Raw genomic sequence first — 24,180 nt, 5'->3', positions numbered from 1 at the left:
TACAGATACGCATACTGCTCTGCTGCATACATACATGCATACATACAGACAGACACGCATATTGCTCTGCTGCATATATATATACATACAGACACGCATACTACTCTGCTACATATATACATACATACAGACACGTATACTGCTCTGCTGCATACATACATACATGCATACATACAGACAGACACACATATTGCTCTGCTGCATATATATATATATATACATACATACAGACACGCATACTACTCTGCTACATATATACATACATACATACAGACAAGCATACTGCTCTGCTGCATATATACATACATACAGACATGCATACTGCTCTGCTGCATATATACATACATACATACAGACACATATACTGCTCTGCTGCATATATATACATACATACAGACACGTATACTGCTCTGCTGCATATATACATGCGTACATACAGACACGCATACTGCTCTGCTGCATATATACATACATACAGACACGCATACTGCTCTACTGCATATATACATACATACATACATACACGCATACTGCTCTGCTGCATATATACATACATATAGACACGCATACTGCTCTGCTGCATGCATACATACAAACACACACCTTGCTCTGCGGGGCCCACACACGCGGCTCCGGGGGCCACACACACGGCTCTGCGGGGCCCACACACGCAAGGGGGGACAGGGAGGGGCGGGGAGGGAGTGATGTCCCACATACTGATCAGGTCACGGTGCAGATGGGGCCCACACAGCGCCGGAGGGAAGCGATGTGCTGGGGGTCGCTGGCTGGCACTGTGACTCCTTCATCTGTGCGACCGAGCAGGACGCCGGGCGGTAGCTCCGCCCACAGATGATGCTCAATGCAGGAGAACACAGTGAACGCTGTGGCCTGCGGGCCTTAAAGGGCCGGCAGCCACAGTTTCCAGTGCCAAGGACTGCTGCCCCCGGGCCGACCGCAGGTAAGCCGAGCAGGACCGTGTGTGTGTGTGTGTGTGTATACGTGTGTACGTGTGTACATGCCGCGGGCAGGAGGGGGCGGAGCGAGCTGAGCGGGGAAGTGTGGGCTTCCTGCACGTAACTAGGATAAACATCGGGTTACTAACCAAAGCGCTTTGGTTGGATACCCGATGTATATCTTGGTTACCAGCTTGTGGCAGGCTGCCAGCGATGGCTCCTGCACACTATAGCTGTAAAAAGCCCTGCTTTTTGCTGCTAGAACTGTTCTCGAACGTATCTACAACTATCGAGCTTTTGCAAAAAGCTCGAGTTCTAATTCAATCTCGAACAGCCCCCAAAATCACTCGAGCCTAGAACTAGAGAACCTCGAATTGCGCTCAACTCTACCCAGGACCTTCTGCGTGTTAAGCAGAAATGATGACCACTACACTATGAAACCTGACAAAAAGTTACTGTGTATTGGCTAGCAGAGCAGAATTGTGACTGACGGGGCCTTTTTATTGCTGAAGGAAAGTATTTTTGGTTAATGAAACATTTACAATTATTATTACATATTTTACCAGTTTTATTCCTACAAACGGATTTTGCTTAAATTGAAGTTTATATTGAATGTGTTACTTTTTTCTCCATAGTTTGGACTTTTGCTTTTGTATTTATGGGAACTATATATTTTGAAACAAATAGGATTTTTATAATATGGGATTATGTTTTCTGCTAAAATGGTCAATAAAAAAGAAACCCAAAATCGTAGTTCTCTTTGTGATGGAAGCCAAAATGTATTGTCATTTGGCAACGAAACCAAGAATTTCACATATTACAAGTCGATAGGAAATTACTTCAACACCAAAAACAGATTGGTTTCACTGGGGATTGAACCCATGACCTTCTGCGTGTGAAGCAGACGTGATGACCACTACACTATGAAACCTTTGAAATCCTGCAAAGTAATGGCAATTAGAGTCGAGTTTTGACCGCCAGGGGAAAAAAACAAATTCGTAGCTCTGTTGGTGATGGAAGCTAAAACATCCCGTTATTCGGCAACAAAGCCAAGAACTTTATATACTGCAGGTTGATAGGGGATTATTTCAACACCAAGAACACATGGGTTTCACTGGGGATTGAACCCAGGACCTTCCGCGTGTTAAGCAGACGTGATGACCACTACTCTATGAAACCTGATGGAAAGTTACTGTGTATTGGCTAGCAGAGCAGAATTGTTACTGACGGGGCCTTTTTATTGCTGAAGGAAAGTATTTTTGGTTAATGAAACATTTACAATTTTTATTACATATGTTACCAGTTTTATTCCTACAAAGGGATTTTGCTTAAAAGGAAGTTTACATTGAATGTGTTACTTTTTTCCACATAGTTTAGTTGTTTGATTTTGTATTTAAAGGAACTATATATTTTGAAGCAAACAGGATTTTTATAATATGGGATTATGTTTTCTGCTAAAATGGTCAATAAAAAAGAAACCCAAAATCGTAGTTCTCTTGGTGATGGAAGCCAAAATATATTATCAGTTGGCAACAAACGAAAGAATTTCATATGTTACAGGTTAATAGCAAATTACTTCCCATCATTCGGCAACAAAGCCAAGAACTTCATATATTGTAGTTTAATTGAGTATTGTTTTAACACCAAGAACAGATTGGTTTAACTGGGGATTGAACGCAGGTCTTTCTGCGTGTTAAGCGGACGTGATGACCACTACTCTATGAAACCTGATGGAAAGTTATTGTGTATTGGCTAGCAGAGCAGAAATGTGACTGACGGGGCCTTTTTATTGCTGAAGGAAAGTATTTTTTGTTATTGAAACATTTACAATTTTTATTACAAATTTTACCAGTTTTATTCCTACAAAGGGATTTTGCTTAAAAGGAAGTTTACATTGAATGTGTTACTTTTTTCCACATAGTTTAGTTGTTTGCTTTTGTATTTAAAGGAACTATATATTTTGAAACAAACAGGATTTTTATAATATGGGATTATGTTTTCTGCTAAAATGGTCAATAAAAAAGAAACCCAAAATCGTAGTTCTCTTGGGGATAAAAGCCAAAATATATTATCAGTTGGCAACAAAACAAAGAATTTCATATGTTACAGGTTGATAGCAAATTACTTCAACAGCGAAAACGGCTTGTTTTTACTGGGGATTGAAAACAGGACCTTCTGCGTGTGAAGTAGACGTGATGACGACTTCACTATGAAACCTGTAAAATCCTGCAAAGTAATGGCATTTAGAGACGAGTTTTGACCACCAGGGGAAAAAAAATAATAATTTGTAGTTCTGTTTGTGATGGAAGCCAAAACATCCCGTCATACGGCAACAAAGCCGAGAACTTCATATATTGTAGTTGGATAGCGTATTATTTCAACACTAAGAACAGATTGGTTTCACTGGGGATTGAACCCAGGACCTTCTGCGTGTTAAGCAGACATGATGACCACTACACTATGAAACCTGATGAAAAGTTGCTGTGAATTGGCTAGCAGAGCAGAATTGTGACTGACGGGGCCTTTTTATTGCTGAAGGAAAGTATTTTTGGTTAATGAAACATTTACAATTATTATTACACATTTTACCAGTTTTATTCCTACAAAGGGATTTTGCTTAAATTGAAGTTTATATTGAATGTGTTACTTTTTTCTCCATAGTTTGGTCTTTTGCTTTTGTATTTATGGGAACTAAATATTTTGAAACAAATAGGATTTTTATAATATGGGATTATGTTTTCTGCTAAAATGGTCAATAAAAAAGAAACCCAAAATCGTAGTTCTCTTTGTGATGGAAGCCAAAATATATTGTCATTTGGCAACGAAACCAAGAATTTCACATATTACAAGTCGATAGGAAATTACTTCAACACCAAAAACAGATTGGTTTCACTGGGGATTGAACCCAGGACCTTCAGCGTGTGAAGCAGACATGATGACCACTACACTATGAAACCTTTGAAATCCTGCAAAGTAATGGCAATTAGAGTCGAGTTTTGACCGCCAGGGGAAAAAAACAAATTCGTAGCTCTGTTGGTGATGGAAGCTAGAACATCCCGTTATTCGGCAACAAAGCCAAGAACTTTATATACTGCAGGTTGATAGGGGATTATTTCAACACCAAGAACACATGGGTTTCACTGGGGATTGAACCCAGGACCTTCTGCGTGTTAAGCAGACGTGATGACCACTACTCTATGAAACCTGATGGAAAGTTACTGTGTATTGGCTAGCAGAGCAGAATTGTTACTGACGGGGCCTTTTTATTGCTGAAGGAAAGTATTTTTGGTTAATGAAACATTTACAATTTTTATTACATATTTTACCAGTTTTATTCCTACAAAGGGATTTTGCTTAAAAGGAAGTTTACATTGAATGTGTTACTTTTTTCCACATAGTTTAGTTGTTTGATTTTGTATTTAAAGGAACTATATATTTTGAAGCAAACAGGATTTTTATAATATGGGATTATGTTTTATGCTAAAATGGTCAATAAAAAAGAAACCCAAAATCGTAGTTCTCTTGGTGATGGAAGCCAAAATATATTATCAGTTGGCAACAAACGAAGAATTTCATATGTTACAGGTTAATAGCAAATTACTTCCCATCATTCGGCAACAAAGCCAAGAACTTCATATATTGTAGCTTAATTGAGTATTGTTTTAACACCAAGAACAGATTGGTTTAACTGGGGATTGAACGCAGGTCTTTCTGCGTGTTAAGCGGACGTGATGACCACTACTCTATGAAACCTGATGGAAAGTTACTGTGTATTGGCTAGCAGAGCAGAAATGTGACTGACGGGGCCTTTTTATTGCTGAAGGAAAGTATTTTTTGTTATTGAAACATTTACAATTTTTATTACAAATTTTACCAGTTTTATTCCTACAAAGGGATTTTGCTTAAAAGGAAGTTTACATTGAATGTGTTACTTTTTTCCACATAGTTTAGTTGTTTGCTTTTGTATTTAAAGGAACTATATATTTTGAAACAAACAGGATTTTTATAATAAGGGATTATGTTTTCTGCTAAAATGGTCAATAAAAAAGAAACCCAAAATCGTAGTTCTCTTGGGGATAAAAGCCAAAATATATTATCAGTTGGCAACAAAACAAAGAATTTCATATGTTACAGGTTGATAGCAAATTACTTCAACAGCGAAAACGGCTTGTTTTTACTGGGGATTGAAAACAGGACCTTCTGCGTGTGAAGTAGACGTGATGACGACTTCACTATGAAACCTGTAAAATCCTGCAAAGTAATGGCATTTAGAGACGAGTTTTGACCACCAGGGAAAAAAAAAATAATAATTTGTAGTTCTGTTTGTGATGGAAGCCAAAACATCCCGTCATACGGCAACAAAGCCGAGAACTTCATATATTGTAGTTGGATAGCGTATTATTTCAACACTAAGAACAGATTGGTTTCACTGGGGATTGAACCCAGGACCTTCTGCGTGTTAAGCAGACATGATGACCACTACACTATGAAACCTGATGAAAAGTTGCTGTGAATTGGCTAGCAGAGCAGAATTGTGACTGACGGGGCCTTTTTATTGCTGAAGGAAAGTATTTTTGGTTAATGAAACATTTACAATTATTATTACACATTTTACCAGTTTTATTCCTACAAAGGGATTTTGCTTAAATTGAAGTTTATATTGAATGTGTTACTTTTTTCTCCATAGTTTGGTCTTTTGCTTTTGTATTTATGGGAACTAAATATTTTGAAACAAAAAGGATTTTTATAATATGGGATTATGTTTTCTGCTAAAATGGTCAATAAAAAAGAAGCCCAAAATCGTAGTTCTCTTTGTGATGGAAGCCAAAATGTATTGTCATTTGGCAACGAAACCAAGAATTTCACATATTACAAGTCGATAGGAAATTACTTCAACACCAAAAACAGATTGGTTTCACTGGGGATTGAACCCAGGACCTTCTGCGTGTGAAGCAGACGTGATGACCACTACACTATGAAACCTTTGAAATTCTGCAAAGTAATGGCAATTAGAGACGAGTTTTAACTGCCAGGGGAAAAAAAACAAATTCGTAGCTCTGTTGGTGATGGAAGCTAAAACATCCCGTTATTCGGCAACAAAGCCAAGAACTTTATATACTGCAGGTTGATAAAGGATTATTTCAACACCAAGAACACATGGGTTTCACTGGGGATTGAACCGAGGACCGTCTGCGTGTAAAGCAGACGTGATTTCCACTACACTATGAAACCTTTGAAAGCCTGCAAAGTAATGGCAATTAGAGACGAGTTTTGACCGCCAGGGAAAAAAAAAAACAAATTCGTAGCTCTGTTGGGGATGGAAGCCAAAACATCCCATCATTCAGCAACAAAGCCAAGAACTTCATATATTGTAGTTTAATTGAGTATTGTTTCAACACCAAGAACAGATTCGTTTTACTGGGGATTGAATGCAGGACCTTCTGCGTGTTAAGCAGACGTGATGACCACTACTCTATGAAACCTGATGGAAAGTTACTGTGTATTGGCTAGCAGAGAAGAATTGTGACTGACGGGGCCTTTTTATTGCTGAAGGAAAGTATTTTTGGTTAATGAAACATTTACAATTTTTATTACATATTTTACCAGTTTTATTCCTACAAGGGGATTTTGCTTAAAAGGAAGTTTACATTGAATGTGTTACTTTTTTCCACATAGTTTAGTTGTTTGCTTTTGTATTTAAAGGAACTATATATTTTGAAACAAACAGGATTTTTTTAAAATGGGATTATGTTTTCTGCTAAAATGGTCAATAAAAAAGAAACCCAAAATCGTAGTTCTCTTGGTGATGGAAGCCAAAATATATTATCAGTTGGCAACAAAACAAAGAATTTCATATGTTACAGGTTGATAGCAAATTACTTCAACAGTGAAAACGGCTTGATTTTACTGGGGATTGAACCCAGGACCTTCTGCGTGTGAAGTAGACGTGATGACGACTCCACTATGAAACCTGTGAAATCCTGCAAAGTAATGGCATTTAGAGACGAGTTTTGACCGCCAGGGGAAAAAAAAAAATAATTTGTAGTTCTGTTTGTGATGGAAGCCAAAACATCCCGTCATTCGGCAACAAAGCCGAGAACTTCATATTTTGGAGTTGGATAGCGTATTATTTCAACACTAAGAACAGATTGGTTTCACTGGGGATTGAACCCAGGACCTTCTGCGTGTTAAGCAGACGTGATGACCACTACACTATGAAACCTGCCGAAAAGTTACTGTGTATTGGCTAGCAGAGCAGAATTGTGACTGACGGGCCTTTTTATTGCTGAAGGAAAGTATTTTTGGTTAATGAAACATTTACAATTATTATTACATATTTTACCAGTTTTATTCCTACAAAGGGATTTTGCTTAAATTGAAGTTTATATTGAATGTGTTACTTTTTTCTCCATAGTTTGGTCTTTTGCTTTTGTATTTATGGGAACTATATATTTTGAAACAAATAGGATTTTTATAATATGGGATTATGTTTTCTGCTAAAATGGTCAATAAAAAAGAAACCCAAAATCGTAGTTCTCTTTGTGATGGAAGCCAAAATGTATTGTCATTTGGCAACGAAACCAAGAATTTCACATATTACAAGTCGATAGGAAATTACTTCAACACCAAAAACAAATTGGTTTCACTGGGGATTGAACCCAGGACCTTCTGCGTGTGAAGCAGACGTGATGGCCACTACACTATGAAACCTTTGAAATCCTGCAAAGTAATGGCAATTAGAGACGAGTTTTGACCGCCAGGGGAAAAAAAACAAATTTGTAGCTCTGTTGGTGATGGAAGCTAAAACATCGAGTTATTCGGCAACAAAGCCAAGAACTTTATATACTGCAGGTTGATAGGGGATTATTTCAACACAAGAACACATGAGTTTCACTGGGGATTGAACCCAGGACCTTCTGTGTGTAAAGCAGCCGTGATTTCCACTACACTATGAAACCTTTGTGGGATGTACAACGGAGTCGAGGAGCAGTGCTTGCTGATGTCACTGCTACATCTTCGCTTGTTGTGCATGCGAGCCAATCCCCTGTCCATGCTGCCCGCAAACAAGCCTCCTCCGGCCCTGCACCTGCAGTTGCCCACACAGAAATAACACCATCATCAAGCACGTCCTTGTCCCAGCGCAGCGTTCAGTTATCCATTCAGCAAACCTTTGAACGCAGGCGCAAATACACTGCCAACGCCCCACATGCCACACTTCTAAATGCTAACATTTCGCGACTGCTTGCGCTGGAAATGTTGCCTTTTAGGCTGGTTGAGACAGAAGCATTCCGCGACCTGATGGTGGCAGCTGTCCCACGTTACTCGGTCCCCAGCCGCCACTATTTCTCCCGGTGTGCCGTCCCCGCATTGCATAACCACGTGTCACAAAACATCACACGTGCCCTGAACAACGCTGTTTCACCCAAAGTCCACCTAACCACAGGCACGTGGACAAGTGCATGTGGGCAAGGCCGCTACATCTCGTTGACGTCACACTGGGTTAATATTGTGGAAGCTGGGACCCAGTCTGAGCGAGGGACGGAACACGTCCTTCACACACCAAGTTTTGCAGGCCCTACCTCAGTCAGGGTTTCACCCACACTCTACAGCTCCGGAATGTCATGCTCCTCAGCCTCCTCCTCCTCCTGTGCATCCTCATCCACTTTACCCTCCACACCAGTCCCAAGCTGTAAGTGTCGCGGGCGGAGGAGGGGACGCTGCGCTCTCTCACAGCTCGGGTCTGGCTGCCGCTGCTCTACGGCTGCTGCTGCTCGGTGGCTCGAGCGGCGCTCCTCGCCCGTGATTGAAAAGGGGTGGTTTGGGTTTTGGGGATATTGTCCGTGACGCCACCCACGGTTGTGGTGATTATGTGGACACCACCGCTGCTCTGGACGTGGATCCCGGGAGCCTGTGACAGGGAGCAGCTTTGTTGTTATTTCTCCCCTCCGTGGGTAGGGGGGTTGGTTGTCCCGGGGCCCGGTGATGGGGTATAGATGGATGACAGGCGGGTTGCGGGGCCTGATGAGGTGCAGGGTCGCAGGGGCAGCGCTGTGCCGCACGGCACGGAGGTACTCACTCAGCCCAATGATGATGACACAGTTCACGGTAAAACAAGTGGCTGGATGGACGGGTCCCTTGGACGGCTGCGGATGTTCCTCCCTGCAGGTTAGTGATGACTGTCTCTCCCTGCACCTAAGTTCAGTGTTGGTAGTGATGGTTTCCCACCGGTAACCCGCTCCCCGACCTGGATATGGGCCGGAGGAGCCCCTTTTGCCCACAGGCGCTGGCCCTGGGAGACGGTTGCCCTTGGCGGTGGCGGTGTCTCCCCTTCACGGTTGGACGGTTGCCTTCTATCGTGACTTGGCTGTTTGGAAACCCTGAGGTCCCCTTCACTAACGGATTTGGCAAATTCACGGCGACACCAAGCCTTGCCGGGATCCGAAAGGCCCCTGCCAATGGTGCTGTCTTCTCTTTGTATACCGGTCCGGTACGGCCGGGTCACCACCCGTCCACGGTCCTTACGGCAGACTCCAATCGGCCTCCACTGCAGACGGTCACCACATCCTGCCAACCTTGCTGTCCTGTCCGGGCCACACACCCGGACCAACTTCAGGCTCTTTGCTGTCACTTTTCTCCTCTCTACTACTTTCCTCCTTCCACTTCCTTAGCTTAACTCTCACTGCCTGTGTTTTCCCTCTTCCTTGGTGGGTGGAGACCAACCGCCTGGCTCCACCCCCTGGTGTGGACAACAGCCCCTGGGGAAGGCAACAAGGATTTGGTGTTTTGACTATGATATGCCTGCAGGGAGTGTGGGGTGTGTAAGTGTTGTGCTCTGTGGCCCCTGGCTTGTCCAGGGCGACACAGAAGCACTGCAGCACTGCCTCGGCGAAGCGGCAACAGGCTGTGCTGAAGCTAATCTGCATAGGTGACAAACCCCACAATGCAGAAGAGGTGTGGACAGCTCTGAAACAGCAGGCAGATCACTGGCTCACACCTCTGAACCTAAAGCCAGGAAAGGTTGTGTGTGACAATGGCCGGAACCTGGTGGCGGCTTTGAGGCGAGGCCAGCTGACACATGTTCCATGTGTGGCCCATGTGCTCAACCTCGTGGTTCAGCGGTTTCTAAAGTCATACCCAGAGCTGTCTGATCTGCTGGTAAACGTTCGCCGCCTGTCTGCACTTTTTCGAAAGTCACCTACTGCTTCAGCCGGCCTTGCCGGCTTTCAGCGCCATTTGCATCTTCCGGCTCACAGACTGGTGTGTGATGTCCCCACGCGTTGGAATTCAACTCTGCACATGTTGGTCATGATATGTGAGCAGAAGAGGGCAGTTGTTGAGTACCTGCATCACCTAAGCCGTCGGGAAATGGGTCAAACTCCACACATAACACCTGAGGAGTGGAGATGGATGTCCGACCTATGTACCATCCGCCAAAAGTTTGAGGACTCCACCAAGATGGTGAGCGGCGATGATGACATTATTAGCGTCACCATACCGCTTCTCTGCCTTCTAAAATGGTCTCTGCTCAAAAAACAACCATGATGCATTGCAGGCGGAGCGCGATGAGTTTGAGCAAGAAACAGTAGTGGGTGTGGGTGATAACACACAGCCCAGCCTCGTCTCATCACAACGTGCAGTGGAGGACTATGACGAGGAGGAGGATGAAGACATGGAGCAACTCTCTGGCCAAATTGAGGATATGACATGCAGTCATATCCTCGGTTCAGCGTGGCTGGCCAGAGGACAGGGTAGATGAGGAGGAGGAGGAGGAGGACAGCATGTTCAGTCATCGTGTTGGTCAGGATACTGAAGTGATGGCTGTTAAGAGTCTGGCACACATGGCTGACTTTATGGTAAGCTGCCTGTCTCGTGACCCTCGTGTTAAGAACATCTTTGCCGACAATCATTACTGGTTGGTAACACTGTTAGACCCACGCTACAAGGAGAACTTTATGTCTCTTATTCCCGAGGTGAAGAGGTCTGGCAAAATGCAGCAGTTCCAGAAGGCCATAGTCACGGAAGTAGGCAAAGCATTACCCTCACAAAACGCTAGCGGCATAGGTCAGGAATCAGTGGACAACCAAGCCGTAAAGCCGAGAGGGGCACAAGTCCAATCCGCCAGAGGTAGGGGAACAGTCTTTAAGATGTGGGACAGTTTTCTCAGGCCCTCACATACCACAGCCCCTGAGGTGCGGGGTAGTGCCACAAAAAATCCTAAGTTTGCCCAGATGCTCAAGGAGTACCTTGCAGATCAAACAACTGTAGTCCGACATTCCTCTGTGCCTTACAATTAATGGGTATCCAAGCTGGACACGTGGCATGAATTGGCTCTCTACGCCTTGGAAGTCCTGGCCTGCCCTGCCGCTAGCGTTTTGTCAGAGCGTGTTTTTAGTGCCGCAGGTGGAATCATTACAGATAAACGCACCTGCCTGTCAACTGTAAATGCTGACAGGCTGACTCTGATCAAGATGAACAAGGGTTGGATTGGGCCAGACTTCACCACACCACCAGCAAATGACAGCGAAATTTAAAGTTTGTAACGGGAATTTGCCATGTACCTCCACTCACCCATGGTAACACACTTCTGGACTTTGGCTAATCGCTGGACTGCTCCTCCTTCTCCTCATGCGCCATCATGATGACCGTTACAATAGTTAGGCCGTTGTTTCAGGTATACCCCCAGTGATAAATTTTTTCGACCATTCTTTCAGAATGGGCATTACAACGACAGGAGACCCGCTCCTTTGCAATGGGAACAATGTTTTGAGGCCCTTATGCACATCTCTATCCAGGGACAATGTGGAGCCTCCAAATTTTTGGCTGCCCTGCCTAAGGGCTATACTACAATAGACCCACTGCCTTACAATGGGCACTTCAGGTTTACAGGCCATCATGCACGTCTCTATCCAGGGACAATATGGAGCCTGACACTTCCACCTACTGCCACACACGTGCGTTTTTTAAATGCAAGCACGGACGCACTAAGAACCTAACAGGTTTTTAGGAGCGACAATTACTGAGAAGTCTGACACTATCAGCCACTGCTGACTAGAGTTGAGCGCGGTTCGCGGTTCGAGGTTCTCCAGTTCTAGGCTCGAGTGATTTTGGGGCCTGTTCTAGATCGAACTAGAACTCGAGCTTTTTGCTAAAATTCGATAGTTCTAGAAACGTTCGAGAACGGTTCTAGCAGCAAAAAGCAGGGCTTTTTACGGCTACAGTGTGCAGGAGCCATCGCTGGCAGCCTGCCAGAAGCTGGTAACCAAAATAAACATCGGGTATCCAACCAAAGCGCTTTGGTTAGTAACCCGATGTTTATCCTAGTTACGTGCAGGAAGCCCACACTTCCCCGCTCAGCTCGCTCCGCCCCCTCCTGCCCGCGGCATGTACACACGTACGTACACTCACACACACACGTACACACACATACACACACACACACACACATGGTCCCGCTCGGCTTACCTGCGTTGATGAAGTCCCGCCATCCCGACCTCAGCGCTGTCACTGTCCTCCATGGCCGCCGCTTGTCACATCACCTCTCGCTTCCGACCCGAGACTGACTAGCGGTGACGTCACGGGCCTCTCGCGAGACTTGCTGTGAAGGCTCCGGTCATTGAACACAGTGACAGGGGCTGTCAGCAGTGCTGGAGATCAGCGCAGGTAATGTACCTCGCTGACAGCAGCACTTGTCATCCCCTGCAGTGACCTGGGCTGACCCATTGATGTTAGCTCAGGTCACTGCATTGCTCTCCCAGCCAATGGGGAACATCCTGCTCTTCATTGACTGGGACAGTGTGGATCGTCATGGCAACCCCTTGGATTACACCAGACCTGGATTTGTTTTTCATTCTAATAAATTGGTTAAAGAGGGAATGTTTTGGGGAGTTTTTTTTCAAATAAAAATGTGTTTGTCGTCTATTTTTTTTTATTACTGACTGGGTTGGTGATGTCGGGTATCTGATAGACGCCTGACCTCACCAACCCCAGGGCTTGATGCCAGGTGACATTACACATCTGGTATTAACCCCATATATTACCCCGTTTGCCACCGCACCAGGGCGCGGGATGAGCTGGGGCGAAGCACCAGGATTGGCGCATCTAATGGATGCGCCACTTCTGGGGCGGCTGCGGCCTGCTATTTTTAGGCTGGGGAGAGTCCAATAACCATGGACCTCCCTAGTCTGAGAATATCAGGCCCCAGCTGTCTGCTTTACCTTGGCTGGTGATCCAATTTTGGGGGGACCCCTACGTGTTTTTTTTTTTTAATTATTTATTTAATTTAAAATAACAGCGTGGGGTGCCCTCAGTTTTGGATTACCAGCCAAGGTGAGGTTGCCAGCTGTGGTCTGCAGGCTGCAGCCGTCTGCTTTACCCTAGCTGGCTACAAAACTAGGGGGAATCCTACGTCATTTTTTTTTCATTTTTTTGGCTAAATACAAAGCTAAGCACCCCTTAGTGCCACATGAAAGGCACCAAAGGGTGCTCCACTTTTTCTCCATTTTTTCTCCACTTTTTCTACATTTTTTCTCCACTTTTTCTACATTTTTTTCTCCACTTTTTCTCCACTTTTTCTCCACTTTTTCTACATTTTTTTCTCCATTTTTTCTCCACTTTTTCTCCACTTTTTATCCATTTTTTCTCCACTTTTTCTCCACTTTTTCTCCACTTTTTCTCCACTTTTTCTACATTTTTTTCTCCATTTTTTCTCCACTTTTTCTTCATTTTTTTCTCCATTTTTTCTACACTTATTCTCCATTTTTTCTCCACTTATTCTCCACTTTTTCTCCACTTTTTTATCCATTTTTTCTCCACTTATTTTCCACTTTTTCTCTACTTTTCCTTCACTTTTTCTCCACTTTTTATCCATTTTTTCTCCACTTTTTCTCCACTTTTTCTCCACTTTTTCTTCATTTTTTCTCCACTTATTCTCCACTTATTCTTCACTTATTCTCCACTTTTTCTCCACTTTTTCTTCATTTTTTTCTCCATTTTTTCTCCACTTATTCTCCATTTTTTCTCCACTTATTCTCCACTTTTTCTCCACTTATTCTCCACTTTTTCTCCATTTTTTCTCCACTTATTCTCCACTTATTCTCCACTTATTCTCCACTTTTTCTCCACTTTTTCTCCACTCTTTCTACATTTTTTCTCCACTTTTTCTCCACTTTTTCTACATTTTTTCTCCACTTTTTCTACATTTTTTCTCCACTTTTTCTTCATTTTTTTCTCCACTTTTTCTACATTTTTTTCTCCATTTTTTCTCCACTTATTCTCCACTTATTCTCCACTTTTTCTCCACTTTTTCTCCACTTTTTCTCCACTTTTTCTCCACTTTTTCTCCATTTTTTCTCCACTTTTTCTCCATTTTGTCTCCACTTATTCTCCACTTTTTCTTCACTTTTTCTCCACTTTTTCTACATTTTTTCTCCATTTTTTCTCCACTTTTTCTCCACTTTTTCTCCACTTTTTCTCCACTTTTTCTCCACTTTTTCTACATTTTTTCTCCACTTTTTCTCCACTTTTTCTACATTTTTTCTCCACTTTTGCTCCACTTTTTCTACATTTTTTCTTCATTTTTTTCTCCACCTTTTCTACATTTTTTTCTCCATTTTTTCTCCACTTATTCTCCACTTATTCTCCACTTATTCTCCACTTTTTCTCCACTTTTTCTCCACTTTTTCTACATTTTTTTCTCCACTTTTTCTACATTTTTTCTCCACTTTTTCTCCACTTTTTCTACATTTTTTCTCCACTTTTTCTTCATTTTTTTCTCCACTTTCTCTACATTTTTTTCTCCATTTTTTCTCCACTTATTCTCCACTTATTCTCCACTTTTTCTCCACTTTTTCTACATTTTTTCTCCATTTTTTCTCCACTTTTTATCCACTTTTTATCCACTTTTTCTCCACTTTTTCTCCATTTTTTCTCCACTTTTTCTTCATTTTTTTCTCCATTTTTTCTCCACTTATTCTCCATTTTTTCTCCACTTTTCCTTCACTTTTTCTCCACTTTTTATCCATTTTTTCTCCACTTTTTCTCCACTTTTTCTCCACTTTTTCTCCACTTTTTCTACATTTTTTCTCCACTTTTTCTCTACTTTTTCTATGGTCGGTCTACCCATTAGCTCTGCCATGCATACTGTAGCTCTACACCTACTGCACATGTTACTTTATGATTGACATCTCTTTCGTACCAGAGCTGTCTAAGCCTACTCTGACCCCATATTTGTCATTACTATATTGTCCTTGTACTGTATTATGACATTTGTATCATGTGTTTCATTTCTTGCTGTGTTGCAATTTTTTTGCTGCATCCCAATTGTACCTCTACATTGTTCGAGTTTATGTTATTGTTCTCTCACTCTTATAAGATACTGAATATTGTCATTTTTCATGATTACATGCAGATAAGTCCAATCTGACGAAGGCTCAGGCCGAAACGTCATTTGTAACTTGTTTTGGACAAAAACATATATGCTTATGAAAAAAAATGTTTTTCTTAATACGGACCAATAAAGAGTGATTTTGCATTACTATCCGTTGTGACTTACTGACTTAGTCTGGGAGATTTAGAGTGCCGAGGTTACTCACTAATTTTATCTATTATTACCTCTGAGCACCTATATACCAGTGAGCAGAGCTTCCTCTACAGTAGTTCTCCTGATTAGGCATGCCCTTACCTCATGAGCAGGGCATTGCAGCTTTGGTAGCAACCATTACGACATGGACTCTGCTGCTGTGGACCCGAGAAGAGTGAGTGCAGATTCATTGCACCCACACTCCTCACATGAAGGGTCCGCACTCCTAGAAAATGGGGGATACGTTCCCTGAGTGTCTCCCCCCCATATTCTAGACGGTCCAGAGTTGTCGTGGGACCCCTTTATTTTTTTTCTTACAATAAATTGGTGAGAGAGGAAATGTTTTGGGGACTGTTTTTTCAAATAAATTTCTTTTGTCGATTTTTTTTTTTTGTTAGTACTGACAGTTTATGATGTTGGGTATCAAATAGACGCCATGACATCACAAACTGCTGGGCTTAATCTCAGGTGACTTTACAGCTAGTATCAACCCGATTTATTACCCCGTTTGCCACTGCACCAGGGCACGGGATGAGCTGGGGTGAAGCGCCAGGATTGGCGCATCTAGTGGATGCGCCACGTCTGGGGTGCCTGCGGCCTGCTATTTTTAGGCTGTGAAGGCCCAATAACTATGGACCTTCCCACCCTGAGAATACCAGACCACAGCTGTCCGCTTTACCTTGGCTGGTGATCCAATTTGGGGGGGACCCTACTTTTATTGTGTAATTATTAATATTTATAAAATAATTATAAAAAAGAGCCAGAGGGACCTCAACATTGGATCCCCAACCACGGTAAAGCTGCCAGCTGTGGTTTTCAGGCTACAGCCGTCTGCTTTACCCTAGCTGGCTATCAAAAATGGGGGGACCCAACGTCATTTTTTTTTTTAACTATTTTTTAAATAGAAAAAATTAATGGGCTTCCCTGTATTTTGATTGCCAACCAAGGTAAGAGCAGGCAGATGGGGGTGGCATCCCGTAGCTGTCTGCTTTATCTGCGCTGAGAATCAAAAATACCGCGGAGCGCTACGTCATTTTTTTAAAGATTTATTTTTACAGCACTGTGATGTCCAGCAATCAAAATACAGGGAAGCCCATTTTGTTTTTAGTTATTTAAATAAATAATTAAAAAAAATATATATGGGCTCCTGCTACATTTTTTGTATTGCTAGCTAAGGGTAATCCAAGCAGCTACTGGCTGCTAACCCCCACTGCTTGATGTTACCTTCAATGGCAATGGAAAATCCAGGGAAGCATTTTTTATTTTTTTTGCCAAAAAACTACAAAAAAATGACGTGGGCTTCGCCATATTTTTGTATGCTAGCCAGGTACAGCAGGCAGCCACGGGCTGCATCCAACCCCCAGTTGCCTATTTGTACCCGGCTGGGAACCAAAAATATAGGGAAACCCGTTTTTTTAATTATTTCACTTATTTCATGAAATAATTAAAAAACAAAATGACGTGGGCTTCGCCCCATTTTTGTGTCCAGCCGGGTACAACTAGGCAGCTGGGGATTGGAATCCGCAGCACAGGCTAACCCGAGGTTTCCGGGCGCCTCTGCTGCGGATTTCAGTCCGCAGCCGTCCCAGAAAATGGCACTCTCATAGAAGCGCCATCATCTGGCGCTGTATCCAACTCTTCCAACAGCCCTGGAGCCGGGTGGCTTGTTGGGTAATCATGAGTTAATACTGGCTTTGTTTTACTAGCCAGTATTAAGCCAGAGATTCTTAATGTCAGGCACGTTTGACCCGGCCATTAAGAATCTCCAATAAAGGGTTAAAAAAAAACACCACACAGAGAAAAAATACTTTAATAGAAATAAATACACAGACACATTAGAGACTCCATCTTTATTACCCCCTGTCAGCCCTCCACGATCCTGCTCTTCTGTCTTCTTTCTAGTGTAGTAGTAGTGACGATTGTAGTGAGGAAGGATGAGGTTCACCATCTCATCACTTGGGGCTGGGGAACCTCATCCTCACTACAATGCTCACTACAATCGTGCAGCCTTCACTCCGTGAGTTATCAGTGCTGGCTGTCAGCGGTAACAGCGGTAACGCTGACAGACGCGTTACCATAGCAATGGTGCTCTCGGAGCCGCGGTTAGCGGTGACGTCACCGCTAACTGCGTTGCTATGGCAACGGTGATCTCCGTTAATGACCGGCTGTGTCAGCCGGTCCCTAACGGAACGGGGAGTCGACCGTGTGCTAGAGCATGTCGCCGGTACACGGCGATACACATATGTGCACCGTGTACCGTAGAGATGCTCTCGCAGGTCCTACATGACGTGTCATAGTCATGTGACCAGTCTGTAGCCAATGAGATAATAGCCACGTGACTGGTCACATGGCTATTTTGACGTCACGATAGGTCCTGCATCTCTGCTGGCAGTGCTGGTCACGGGGAGGATTCAGCGATCATCGGATGGAATAGCGGCAGGAGACAGAGTGCAGAAGGGATCGCGGGGACCGGTAAGTGTTATGGCAATGTTTATTAACTGTTTGTGTACATTTATCATGCATTTTTATATGTTTGTGATTGCCTCCCATTATAGCCTATTGGTTCGAGTTCGGTTCGTCGAACGTTCGACGAACCGAACTCGAACGGGACCCCCGTTCGACGAACCGACCTCGAGCCGAACCGGGACCAGTTCGCTCATCTCTACTGCTGACTGACGTGTATTATTCACTAGACTTGTGCGTTATATAATAGTTTGTGCAAAACGTGCACCTGTACGCTGCCACCGACAGACACACACGTGCTGTTTTTAAATGCAAGCACGGACGCAATAAGAACCTAACAGGTTTTTAGGAGCGACAATTACTGAGAAGTCTGACACTATCAGCCACTGCTGACTGACGTGTATTATTCACTAGACTTGTGCGTTATATAATAGTTTGTGCAAAACGTGCACCTGTACGCTTCCACCGACAGACACACACGTGCTGTTTTTAAATGCAAGCACGGACGCAATAAGAACCTAACAGGTTTTTAGGAGCGACAATTACTGAGAAGTCTGACACTATCTGGACGCTTTTAGACTGTGTACACCAGCCCCAGATATGATGAAGGCTGGTATACTGTCACCACTAGGAATGGCTATATACCCTGCCTGCCTGCCTGTATACTGCTACAATAGTCCTGACAAGGACTCTTCTGGTCACTAGCCTGTATTCCGACCTGGCTATAACCTGCCTGTATATAGCAACAATAGTCCTGAGAAGGACTCTGCTACTGTACTCCGACCTGGCTATACCCTGCCTGCCTGTATACAACTAGAATAGTCCTGAGAAGGACTTCTGGTCACATTGTTTGCAGCCCTGCTCCGGAACTAACTATAAAGGGCCGCAAACCTTTCCCTGAAGCAGCGACACTCTCCCTGCACTGACTGTCTGGATAGCTGTGAGCAGAGCACAGCGCGCCGGCCGGTATAAAGGCTCGGTCACGCTGTGCAGGCCGGCCAATCACTGCAATTCCACAACTAACAGGGTTGTGGCATTGCAGTGGTCTGCCAGCCAATCCCTGCATGAGGGCTGGCTCTCAAAAGAGCGCCAACATGCAGGGATGAAGACCACGAGTACAGCACGAGTATCGCGAGATTACTCGGTCCCCGCTGAGCAGCCCGAGTACAGTGATACTCGTGTGAGTACCGAGTAGTAACAAGCATGCTCGCTCATCACTAGTGATGACCACTCCACTATGAAACCTGTGAAATCCTGCAAAGTAATGGCATTTAGAGACGAGTTTTGACAGCCAGGGGAAAAAAAAAATAATTTGTAGTTCTGTTTGTGATGGAAGCCAAAACATCCCGTCATACGGCAACAAAGCCGAGAACTTCATATATTGTAGTTGAATAGCGTATTATTTCAACACTAAGAACAGATTGGTTTCACTGGGGATTGAACCCAGGACCTTCTGCGTGTTAAGCAGACGTGATGACCACTACACTATGAAACCTGACGAAAAGATCCTGTGTATTGGCTAGCAGAGCAGAATTGTGACTGACGGGGCCTTTTTATTGCTGAAGGAAAGTATTTTTGGTTAATGAAACATTTACAATTATTATTACATATTTTACCAGTTTTATTCCTACAAAGGGATTTTGCTTAAATTGAAGTTTATATTGAATGTGTTACTTTTTTCTCCATAGTTTGGTCTTTTGCTTTTGTATTTATGGGAACTATATATTTTGAAACAAATAGGATTTTTATAATATGGGATTATGTTTTCTGCTAAAATGGTCAATAAAAAAGAAACCCAAAATCGTAGTTCTCTTTGTGATGGAAGCCAAAATGTATTGTCATTTGGAAACGAAACCAAGAATTTCACATATTACAAGTCGATAGGAAATTACTTCAACACCAAAAACATATTGGTTTCACTGGGGATTGAACCCAGGACCTTCTGCGTGTGAGGCAGACGTGATGACCACTACACTATGAAACCTTTGAAATCCTGCAAAGTAATGGCAATTAGAGACGAGTTTTGACCGCCAGGGGAAAAAAAACAAATTCGTAGCTCTGTTGGTGATGGAAGCTAAAACATCCCGTTATTCGGCAACAAAGCCAAGAACTTTATATACTGCAGGTTGATAGGGGATTATTTCAACACCAAGAACACATGGGTTTTACTGGGGATTGAACCCATGACCTTCTGCGTGTAAAGCAGACGTGATTTCCACTACACTATGAAACCTTTGAAAGCCTGCAAAGTAATGGCAATTAGAGACGAGTTTTGACCGCCAGGGAAAAAAAAAACAAATTCGTAGCTCTGTTGGGGATGGAAGCCAAAACATCCCATCATTCGGCAACAAAGCCAAAAACAAAATATATTGTAGTTTAATTCAGTATTATTTCAACACCAAGAACAGATTGGTTTTACTGGGGACTGAAAGCAGGACCTTCTGCGTGTAAAGCAGACGTGATGACCACTACTCTATGAAACCTGAAGGAAAGTTACTGTGTATTGGCTAGCAGAGCAGAATTGTGACTGACGGGGCCTTTTTATTGCTGAAGGAAAGTATTTTTGGTTAATGAAACATTTACAATTTTTATTACATTTTTAACCAGTTTTATTCCTACAAAGGGATTTTGCTTAAAAGGAAGTTTACATTGAATGTGTTACTTTTTTCCACATAGTTTAGTTGTTTGCTTTTGTATTTAAAGGAACTATATATTTTGAAACAAACAGGATTTTTATAATATGGGATTATGTTTTCTGCTAAAATGGTCAATAAAAAAGAAACCCAAAATCGTAGTTCTCTTGGTGAGGGAAGCCAAAATAAATTATCAGTTGGCAACACAACCAAGAATTTCATATACTACAGGTTGATAGCAAATTACTTCAACAGCGAAAACAGCTTGTTTTTACTGGGGATTGAACCCAGGACCTTCTGTGTGTGAAGTAGACGTGATGACCACTACATTATGAAACCTGACGAAAAGTTACTGTGTATTGACTAGCAGAGCAGAATTGTGACTGACGGGGCCTTTTTATTGCTGAAGGAAAGTATTGTTGGTTAATGAAACATTTACAATTATTATTACAAATTTTACCAGTTTTATTCCTACAAAGGGATTTTGCTTAAATTGAAGTGTACATTAAATGTGTTACTTTTTTCAACATAGTTTAGTTGTTTGCTTTTGTATTTAAAGGAACTATATATTTTGAAACAAATAGGATTTTTATAATATGGGATTATGTTTTCTGCTAAAATGGTCAATAAAAAAGAAACCCAAAATCGTAGTTCTCTTTGTGATGGAAGCCAAAATGTATTGTCATTTGGCAACGAAACCAAGAATTTCACATATTACAGGTCGATAGGAAATTACTTCAACACCAAAAACAGATTGGTTTCACTAGGGATTGAACCCAGGACCTTCTGCGTGTGAAGCAGACGTGATGACCACTACACTATGAAACCTTTGAAATCCTGCAAAGTAATGGCAATTAGAGACGAGTTTTGACCGCCAGGGGAAAAAAAACAAACTCGTAGCTCTGTTGGTGATGGAAGCTAAAACATCCCGTTATTCAGCAACAAAGCCAAGAACTTTATATACTGCAGGTTAATGGGGGATTATTTCAACACCAAGAACACATGGGTTTCACTGGGGATTGAACCCAGGACCTTCTGCGTGTAAAGCAGACGTGATTTCCATTACACTATGAAACCTTTGGAAGCCTGCAAAGTAATGGCAATTAGAGACGAGTTTTGACCGCCAGGGAAAAAAAAACCCAATTTCGTAGCTCTGTTGGGGATGGAAGCCAAAACATCCCATCATTCGGCAACAAAGCCAAGAACTTCATATATTGTAGTTTAATTGAGTATTATTTCAACACCAAGAACAGATTGTTTTTACTGGGGATTGAACGCAGGATCTTCTGCGTGTTAAGCAGACGTGATGACCACTACTCTATGAAACCTGATGGAAAGTTACTGTGTATTGGCTAACAGAGCAGAATTGTGACTGACAGGGCCTTTTTATTGCTGAAGGAAAGTATTTTTGGTTAATGAAACATTTACAATTTTTATTACATATTTTACCAGTTTTATTCCTACAAAGGGATTTTGCTTAAATTGAAGTTTATATTGAATGTGTTACTTTTTTCCACATAGTTTAGTTGTTTGCTTTTGTATTTAAAGGAACTATATGTTTTGAAACAAACAGGATTTTTATAATATGGGATTATGTTTTCTGCTAAAATGGTCAATAAAAAAGAAACCCAAAATCGTAGTTCTCTTTGTGATGGAAGCCAAAATGTATTGTCATTTGGCAACGAAACCAAGAATTTCACATATTACAAGTCGATAGGAAATTACTTCAACACCAAAAACAGATTGGTTTCACTGGGGATTGAACCCAGGACCTTCTGCGTGTGAAGCAGACGTGATGACCACTACACTATGAAACCTTTGAAATCCTGCAAAGTAATGGCAATTAGAGACGAGTTTTGACCGCCAGGGGAAAAAAAACAAGTTCGTAGCTCTGTTGGTGATGGAAGCTAAAACATCCCGTTATTCGGCAACAAAGCCAAGAACTTTATATACTGCAGGTTGATAAGGGATTATTTCAACACCAAGAACACATGAGTTTCACTGGGGATTGAACCCAGGACCTACTGCGTGTAAAGCAGACATGATTTCCACTACACTATGAAACCTTTGAAAGCCTGCAAAGTAATGGAAATTAGAGACGAGTTTTGACCGCCAGGGAAAAAAAAAACAAATTCGTAGCTCTGTTGGGGATGGAAGCCAAAACATCCCATCATTCGGCAACAAAGCCAAAAACAAAATATATTGTAGTTTAATTCAGTATTATTTCAACACCAAGAACAGATTGGTTTTACTGGGGACTGAAAGCAGGACCTTCTGCGTGTTAAGCAGACGTGATGACCACTACTCTATGCAACCTGATGGAAAGTTACTGTGTATTGGCTAGCAGAGCAGAATTGTGACTGACGGGGCCTTTTTATTGCTGAAGGAAAGTATTTTTGGTTAATAAAACATTTACAATTTTTATTACATTTTTAACCAGTTTTATTCCTACAAAGGGATTTTGCTTAAAAGGAAGTTTACATTGAATGTGTTACTTTTTTCCACATAGTTTAGTTGTTTGCTTTTGTATTTAAAGGAACTATATATTTTGAAACAAACAGGATTTTTATAATATGGGATTATGTTTTCTGCTAAAATGGTCAATAAAAAAGAAACCCAAAATCGTAGTTCTCTTGGTGAGGGAAGCCAAAATAAATTATCAGTTGGCAACACAACCAAGAATTTCATATACTACAGGTTGATAGCAAATTACTTCAACAGCGAAAACAGCTTGTTTTTACTGGGGATTGAACCCAGGACCTTCTGCGTGTGAAGTAGACGTGATGACCACTCCACTATGAAACCTGTGCAATCCTGCAAAGTAATGGCATTTAGAGACGAGTTTTGACCGCCAGGGGAAAAAAAAAAAAAAAATTGTAGTTCTGTTTGTGATGGAAGCCAAAACATACCATCATTCGGCAACAATGCCGAGAACTTCATATATTGTAGTTGGATAGCAAATTATTTCAACACTAAGAACAGATTGGTTTCACTGGGGATTGAACCCAGGACTTTCTGCGTGTTAAGCAGGCGTGATGACCACTACATTATGAAACCTGACGAAAAGTTACTGTGTATTGACTTGCAGAGCAGAATTGTGACTGACGGGGCCTTTTTATTGCTGAAGGAAAGTATTGTTGGTTAATGAAACATTTACAATTATTATTACAAATTTTACCAGTTTTATTCCTACAAAGGGATTTTGCTTAAATTGAAGTGTACATTAAATGTGTTACTTTTTTCAACATAGTTTAGTTGTTTGCTTTTGTATTTAAAGGAACTATATATTTTGAAACAAATAGGATTTTTATAATATGGGATTATGTTTTCTGCTAAAATGGTCAATAAAAAAGAAACCCAAAATCGTAGTTCTCTTTGTGATGGAAGCCAAAATGTATTGTCATTTGGCAACGAAACCAAGAATTTCACATATTACAGGTCGATAGGAAATTACTTCAACACCAAAAACAGATTGGTTTCACTAGGGATTGAACCCAGGACCTTCTGCGTGTGAAGCAGACGTGATGACCACTACACTATGAAACCTTTGAAA

At 42.1% G+C, this 24,180-nt stretch overlaps 8 non-coding genes across 8 annotated transcripts; all 8 read right to left on the bottom strand.

Moving 5' to 3' along the window:
- Positions 1–3,348: 3,348 nt before the first annotated feature.
- TRNAV-AAC (transfer RNA valine (anticodon AAC)) lies at positions 3,349–3,421 on the bottom strand. The gene has a single exon. It is a non-coding gene; the product is annotated as a tRNA-Val (tRNA).
- A 1,953-nt stretch (positions 3,422–5,374) lies between these two features.
- TRNAV-AAC (transfer RNA valine (anticodon AAC)) lies at positions 5,375–5,447 on the bottom strand. Its single transcript has one exon. It is a non-coding gene; the product is annotated as a tRNA-Val (tRNA).
- Positions 5,448–5,863: 416 nt separating this feature from the next.
- On the bottom strand, positions 5,864–5,936 carry TRNAV-CAC (transfer RNA valine (anticodon CAC)). The gene has a single exon. It is a non-coding gene; the product is annotated as a tRNA-Val (tRNA).
- Positions 5,937–7,103: 1,167 nt separating this feature from the next.
- TRNAV-AAC (transfer RNA valine (anticodon AAC)) lies at positions 7,104–7,176 on the bottom strand. The gene has a single exon. It is a non-coding gene; the product is annotated as a tRNA-Val (tRNA).
- Positions 7,177–19,416: 12,240 nt separating this feature from the next.
- Positions 19,417–19,489, bottom strand: TRNAV-AAC (transfer RNA valine (anticodon AAC)). The gene has a single exon. It is a non-coding gene; the product is annotated as a tRNA-Val (tRNA).
- A 416-nt stretch (positions 19,490–19,905) lies between these two features.
- Positions 19,906–19,978, bottom strand: TRNAV-CAC (transfer RNA valine (anticodon CAC)). The gene has a single exon. It is a non-coding gene; the product is annotated as a tRNA-Val (tRNA).
- A 1,653-nt stretch (positions 19,979–21,631) lies between these two features.
- Positions 21,632–21,704, bottom strand: TRNAV-UAC (transfer RNA valine (anticodon UAC)). Its single transcript has one exon. It is a non-coding gene; the product is annotated as a tRNA-Val (tRNA).
- A 667-nt stretch (positions 21,705–22,371) lies between these two features.
- Positions 22,372–22,444, bottom strand: TRNAV-CAC (transfer RNA valine (anticodon CAC)). The gene has a single exon. It is a non-coding gene; the product is annotated as a tRNA-Val (tRNA).
- Between the last annotated feature and the right edge of the window lie 1,736 nt (positions 22,445–24,180).

This window comes from Anomaloglossus baeobatrachus, chromosome 2 (assembly GCF_048569485.1).
Source record: "Anomaloglossus baeobatrachus isolate aAnoBae1 chromosome 2, aAnoBae1.hap1, whole genome shotgun sequence".
Lineage (NCBI taxonomy): Eukaryota > Metazoa > Chordata > Amphibia > Anura > Aromobatidae > Anomaloglossus > Anomaloglossus baeobatrachus.
The sequence above is the reverse complement of the archived record's forward strand: the minus strand, read 5'-3'. Positions and strand labels throughout refer to the sequence as shown.